Source organism: Oryx dammah, unplaced genomic scaffold, assembly GCF_014754425.2.
Source record: "Oryx dammah isolate SB20612 unplaced genomic scaffold, SCBI_Odam_1.1 HiC_scaffold_13, whole genome shotgun sequence".
In the NCBI taxonomy this organism is placed as follows: Eukaryota; Metazoa; Chordata; class Mammalia; order Artiodactyla; family Bovidae; genus Oryx; species Oryx dammah.
The window spans coordinates 38,266,053-38,273,570 of NW_024070197.1; positions in this window are offsets into that span (position 1 = coordinate 38,266,053).

Below are 7,518 nucleotides of genomic sequence, written 5' to 3' on the forward strand. Positions count from 1 at the left end.
TGAGATGGTGGGATGGCATCACCAGCTCGATGGACATGAGTTTGAGCAAGCTCCGGGAGTTGGTGATGGACAGGGAAGCCTGGCGTGCTGCAGTCCATGGGGTCACAAAGAGTCGGACACGACTGAGGGACTGCACTGAACTGACGACTAGTAATGTAGGGCCCTTTCTCGTGTGCCTGTCGCCCATCTGTATGTCTTCTTTGGAAAACCCAGGTGCTTTTACTTGCCATCTCAGGTCGGATGTCTCTGTTCTGCACTTCTGGCCAGCAGCATCTGTATTTACATTTATCATCACACTCAGAGAACCCCAAATCAGTTCTGCCCTTCAAAATGCTGTCTTATGGCAGATACTGCATCTTCCTTTATAATTGCCCTTTTTTGCAACATCCCCCTAGGGTGATGATATGTTTTAGAAGCATACTGCTGGCTATTCCTAAGGAGAATGCCCTAAGGGGCAAGACCAGAGTCCAACAGTCTAGTGAGGGGCATCTGGTGGGGGGGGGTGACCCAAGAGAGTGCTATGATGTGATCACATGGATGAGAGGCAGGTGCCTTCTACTTCCTGTGATAATGAGAGCTGGGCCTGATCCCCAACTCAACCCCTCCCATGCTATAGACTTTGGGCTCCAACTTCCTTCCAACTTATTGTGAGGAATAAATGAGGGAATAAACGTTTTAGTAGCCGTTTATTAGTATATTCTGGGGGCCAACTGGGGAGTGTGGGAGGTGATAGAGAGCTGGATCAAGGATGACTTGGATTTCTGGAAATGGGTAAAGTCAGAAATGACTCAACATTGAGCATGTCAAGTCCTGATGGGAGGGCGAATTTGGGATCTGTAGATGGAATAGGTTCAGGCCTTCACATCTCAACCTGAATCCTGGTCCTCACCCCCATGGGCAGGGCAGGGTGGATCCAGCAGAGGCAGCCAGAGAGACAGAACTGTTTGGGAAAAACAACAGGCCAACTATGTGACAGGCTAGGCCCAATTAAAGGTGCTCTGTGTGGCCCTGGGTGAGTCACCTTCTCCATGTCACCCCTCCTGGTTCCCCATTCAGAGGCAACCCCTCTAGACTCTGGGCTCCTAGAACCACCACATGACAGGCAGTTACTTACAGCTACCCCACAGTTACTTACAGGTACCCCACAGCTACCCCAGCACAGACGGGCATACACAGGACACGTGAGGCCACGTGTGCACCTCCCTCTCATGTAGGTGACCGGCGTGAGCCCAGGGCTGGTCCAGAACCCAGAGCTAGTCATGATTCTAGCTGAAAGGGCAGCTGGGGTCCTTCAGGTGAAGTGTCTTGAGTGTGAAGCAGAACAAAGGGAAACCAAGACACACCCAAGGGCCGCACACAGGAAGCCACAGTTGGACACCTTTAATAAAGGGTTTTCAAAAATCATTTATTGAAATCCTTATAGTTAACAGGTAAAAACGGGAGGTGTGCTTTTCCAGAGTGACTTCACATGCACAGAAAAGTGTCTGGAGACATTCTGCGAGCCAGGGGGAGAGGTTTCCAGATGGTCCACCAGCCAAAGACCCCAGTACATTCTGTGGGGGCTCTAGAGATGCCCTCCAACCCTGAGGAGGGGCAGAGTCACCAGAAACTTCTCCTCCAGCCTCCTTCTGGTAAGAGTGCCTGCACCCAGGCCTTCCCGCAAGCTCTTCTTCCAGGGCTGCACCTTTTCCTGGGGCAGGCTGGGCGTGGAGGACAAGGGTTGAGGGGATACAGAAGGCCCCGGTCCATCCAGAGAAAGGGCTGCTTCTTCAGATGATGTGGCCTTCAGCCGTACCATCCCCTCCCCACCCAAGGCCACAAAGACAGCCCAGCATCCCCTGCCCTGGCTCAGGGGCCTCCTCTGTTCTCCTCAGAACAGGAGGCCACAGGGCTTCTCATCGAATGGGTCTGGAAGCCAGTACATGTACACCTGCCACCACTTCCACACCCGCACACAAATGGGGCACACCCAGACGTCGGCACAGAGCCACACACTGCTGACTTCCACGTGTACACACAAATGAATGACACAACAAGGTCACACTCAAATGCAGTCATCCCAAGTGCCCATGAACATTCTCCGAAGATTCCAAAGAGGCACGTTCCTATACAGCCACCATATACACGTGTGCACACGCGCACACACACACACACACACACATCCCACATACAAGTGGGCCCCTCATAAGCACTCTCTCCTTACACAGTTTATATAAACATCCACGTGGTAGCTGCTGGGGGCAGCTGCTCAGATCCCCTTCTCCCTTTCCACTGAAGCATTCACTTGCCAGGCAAGGTCATGCAGCAGGACAAGGGACTGGGGGGAGGTCAATGCGCAGGTATAAAAGCCAGACCCCTCGCCCCAGTTCAGGACCACTCTTCAGGGCCATTATAGCTTCAGAGCCTTTGTTCTTACTGCCCAGTCCTGCTTCTGTCATTCCCCCAGGTGGTGATGGCGAGAGCACTCCCCTAAAAGTACAAGTCTGTGCAAAGGTCTCTCTTTCCTTAAGGGTCTTCAGTCCCCTGGCCTGGAAGAGACTATACCTTTTCTTCCTTCAGCCTGAGGCTGACCCGCAGCACTGATCCACAGCCTGGGCCTGGAACAGAAGCCTGGAGATGGTTCCTGGACAGGCCACCAAGGAGCTGACTCCAGGTCAGGAAGAGATCAGGGGATCCTCACAGTCATCTGCAATTGGTAAAAGGAATCTACCCCTCATCTGTGCTTTTGTTCCCAGTCCCAAGCCCCAGTTGGCCAGGTGACCTTAGGTAATATTTCGTTCCTTTGACCTCAGATTCTCCATATATACAGTGGGAAGTCTGGATTTTGGGACACAGGCTTCCACTGACATCTGTAAAGGGCTGCATGGCATGGTCTAGATTTATGCTGCTCCAAACGTGGTCCACTGGCCAGCAGCACCGGCCTAGCCAGGGAGCTTATCAGAAAAGCAGAATTACAGGCCCCACTAAGACCTGCTGAATCAGAGCCTGCATTTTCACAAGACCCCTGGGTGGTTCCGATGCACATCACAGCATGAGAAGCACTGTCCTGAAGGAGCCCTGAAAGCCCTTTCAGTTTCTAGATTCTGTGAGCTACAACTTCACCTGCATTGGGATGGAGAGTGTGGGCCTTTGGGTTGAGAGGGTTTATTGATTTGCTAGTGAAGTTTTGTCTTTGTTGCTCTCTCATGACTATAGACAGCTCAGTTCCAGGCAGATGGAACTCCAGAATTCCTGGCTGTGTGGTAAGAGTAATTTTTAAAATAATAATACAAGCAATGATGAGGGTGGAGTATGGTGAAGAATTTCTTTGACTCAGGATCTCCTCACTGTTAGACATTCCTGCCCCCTTTCACCCAGGAGAATCCAATAAATACTTGGATCTACCTGGAGCCCAGAGGGCTGACTTTTCTGAGCTCAGAAAAGTTTCTGGAAACACTTCCTCTGAGTCTGCCTGAGGGTGACCAGGAAATGGGAGAAAGGCTCCAGACACCATGTAACAGGGCATGATATTATCAATAGTCATTTCCAACTGCTGGAATCCAGAGCCTGTGAATGCCTGAATCCAAACGTCACCCAGACTGCCTGGACCAAGGGCTTGCATATGGTCTGTTAAAACTGATTTAAAGGGAATGGGAACTCCCTGGCAGTCCAGCGGTTAGGACTCCATGGTTTTACTGCCAAGGGCCCAGGTTCAATCCCTGGTCAGGGAATTAAGATCCCAAAGCCACACAGCATAGCCAAAAAAAAAAAAAAAAAACTGATGAACTTGACATATATATATATATATATATATATATATATGTGTGTGTGTGCTTACTTGGAAGTTTATATGTAAAATAAAGAGAATATAAATAAAGTACAGATACATGGTTGACTTGAGGGCAGAGGAGGCTGCCAGAGGCTCTCTGATTGCAATGGCAGATGGATGGATTAAAGAATTCAGTCAGTTCAGTCACTCAGTCATGTCCAAACCTTTGCTACCCCATGGACTGCAGCACACCAGGCTTCCCTGTCCACCACCAACTCCCAGAGCTTGTTCAAACTCACGTCCATCAAGTTAGTGATGCTATTCAACCAACTCATCCTCTGTCGTCCCCTTCTCCTCCTGCCTTCGATCTTTCCCAGCTAATTAGCAGATGAGGACCAAAATCTGAAATGCAGGATTCAGGAGTCCAGGTCATCAATAGTAGGGTTGGGAGTGGAAGGTAAGAGGGAGAAAAAAAAAACAGGAAATGGCCAGAAGAGGTGATCAGTCAGAAGAGGGAAGCCAGCTAGCCACTGTCTTCTGAAGATACGAGTCAGAAGGTAGAGAGCCACCCTGATGATGGTTGAGAAGAAAGACAGGAACCAGTGGGGGCAGCAAGGACAAGTTAGACAGTGAGGTGGAACACTGGCCGTGTTTTCTCCTTCCTTCCTCCCCAACATGCAAACCATCATACGTCCTACAGAGTTCAGATCAAATGCCATCTCCTCCATGAAGGCTTCCCTGATTTCCACAACTGGCACTGAGTCCTACGTCCTGGGCCCTCCCCGGCTCTCTCTCCTCCAGCTCATCTTTGCCACGTTCTGCCTCATTCTATTATAGCTCCCTTAAAAGGCAACTGGTTGAGAATTCTCTGGCATCCCAGTGGTTAGAACTCCATGCTTTCACTGCCAAGAGCCAGGGTCAGGGAACTAAGATCCCAAAAACCACCTGCCAAAAAAAAAGGTAATACTGTGTAACCTTTGTACTTGATTGTGTGTGTGTGTGCGCGCCTCTTCCTTTAGACTCCTGCTTGGAATGGAGACGTGGGGGCTGAAGCTGTGACTGCCTCCTTGGACCACTGGGTAAGGGCCACACCTTATGGAGGGTGGAGGCACGAGCTGGGTTGCTGAGGGCTGTGTGGGGCAGAAATGCCATACTGGCCCTGCACTGCCTATCTCCAGATTTTTAAGTTAGAGAAATATATTTTATCTTGATTAAGCCTATTTGGGGTCTCTGTTACCTGCTGCTTCTGCTGCTGCTAAGTCGCTTCAGGCATGTCTGACTCTGTGCGACCCCATAGACGGCAGCCCACCAGGCTCCCCCATCCCTGGGATTCTCCAGGCAAGAACACTGGAGTGGGTTGCCATTTCCTTCTCCAATGCATTAAAGTGAAAAATGAAAGTAAAGTCGCTCAGTCGTGCCCGACTCTTAGCGACCCCATGGACTGCAGCCTACCAGGCTCCTCCATCCATGGGATTCTCCAAGCAAGAGTACTGGAGTGGGTTGCCATTGTGTTCTCTGCTGTTACCTGCAGATAACCCTAATTTTAACTGATAAACTGGGAATTATTTCTCCTTTTCTACTTCTACCTGCATTTTAATCACCAAACACTTTTGATTCTTCCTCCTTGATAAGTCTAGATCTGTAACCTTTCCTCCCTCATTGCTACTTTTACCTGAACTCAGACAATCGAGAATTTCTTGCCTGGATTATTGTCAGCCTTCTTTTGACCTTGCCTCCCTACTCCTTGGACTTCCCTGGTGGCTCAGTGGTAAAGAATCCACCTGCCAATGGAGAAGACGCAAGTTAACAGCTCAGGAAGATCCCCTGGTGAAGGAAATGGCAACCCACTCCAGTATTCTTGCCTGGAGAATCCCATGGATTCTCATGGACAGAGAGGAACCTGGCAGGCTACACTCCATGGGATCGCAAAGAGTTGGACATGACTCAGTGACTAAATAACAACAACCCTACCCCTAACAACTGTCCTTTCCAATTCACATTTCATACCAGTAACTCAAATTCACTTTCTTATGAGAAAGTAAAATGTATTTATTACAGAGTTCCACACCCAGAATGGTGATAACTGGTAATATTTTCTGTAATTTTTTATGAAGCAAATATGACAAAGTTGTCTTATTCCCTCCAGAAGGGCAAACACCCTCTTGTGCCCTCCTGATCCTGAACTGAACTGCATCTTTGGTGCATTCTTTCAAACTTTTACATATGTTTATGAGTGAATGTATGCTATGGTTTTGTGTATTTTCAAGTTTTATCTAGGGACTTCCCTGGCAGTCCAGTGGTTAAGAAGACTGAGTCAGTGGTTAAGACTCAGTCTTCCAACACAGGAGCTGTAGATTTGACCCCTGGTTGGGGAACTAAGATCCTGCATGCTGCAGGGCACAGCCAAAGCAATAAATAAGTAAATATGATCACTTCTTTAAAAAATAATAAATAAAATTTTATCTAAACAGCTCCATATTACACTTATAGTTCTGTAACTTGCTTTTTTATGTTCTTGAAGTCATACATGTTGATACCTATAAGCTGAGCTCATTCATGTCAGCAGTCTGTAATTCTTCACTGTGTGACTGTAACAGCACATGAGTCTAATTTTCTATTGATAGGCAACTAGGTTGTTGCCTGTGTCTTAGTTTTACCAAATACGTTTCACTGACATCCTTAAACATACACAAGGTCTCTAGGATCTGTCCCAGAAAGTATAATTGCTGGGCTCTGGCGACAATGATTGTTATGCTTTGAAACGTATCCTGCAAAACAGGTAGCTTGAAGCTCCAACCCACATACCTGGGAATGTGATTTACTAGCAAAGGAGGTCTTTGCAGATGTAATCAAGCCATTAATGTGAAGCCCTTATGGTGGTCCCTAACCCCATATGACTGGCATCCGTGTAAGAAGTGAAGAGACACACAGGGAGAGACACCACATGAAGATGGAGGCAGGGGTTAGAGCAATTTGTCAGTAAGCCAAGGAACTAGCAAGGATTGCTGGCAACTGCCAGAAGCTAGGAGAAGGGCATGGAACAGATTCCATCTCAGAGACTCCAGAAGGAATGAACCCTGCCTTGATTTTGGAATTCTAGCCACTTAAAACTGTTAAAGAATATGCTTCTGTTGCTTTAAACCATCCAGTTTGTAATAATTTGTTACGGTAATTTGCTTCTGTTAGGATACTAATGCAGACGGGGAATGGAAATCATGGCCTGTGAGGGCAAAGGCTGAGGTCAGAGAGTGAGCAGATGAGTCTGAGACAGTAAGTTGGGGCTGCACTCAGAAGAGCCTAGAATGTGACACTAGGTAGGCATCTAGACTTACTCATTTACATACTGTCATGCCATAGAAGATAAACTAAGTCGGCAAGAGACACAGTTCTACTTGGGTTTTAGAGAAGAAAGTCCCAGAAACAGCCATTGGGAATTACCTGGCGGTCCATTGGTTAGGACTCTGTGATTTCACTGCCAAGGGCCAGGGTTCAATCCCTGGTGGGGGAACCAAGATCCCATAAACTGTGCAGCATGGCCCAAAATATGAGAAACAGCCACTGTTTAGAATGGACTTGTTTGAATCTTTCCACGTCTGGAGTCGCAAATTCTTCTGCTTTTTCCTTTAAGAATGATTAATTCCCTTCCACATACAACTGCAAGGATTTGACAAACACAATATCATTAATAACCACCAGTTGTTTCTAGTTTACTAAACCAGACCCTGTTTTTCGACCTAATCGGCTAATCTCGCCTAATCCTCAGAAGTGTC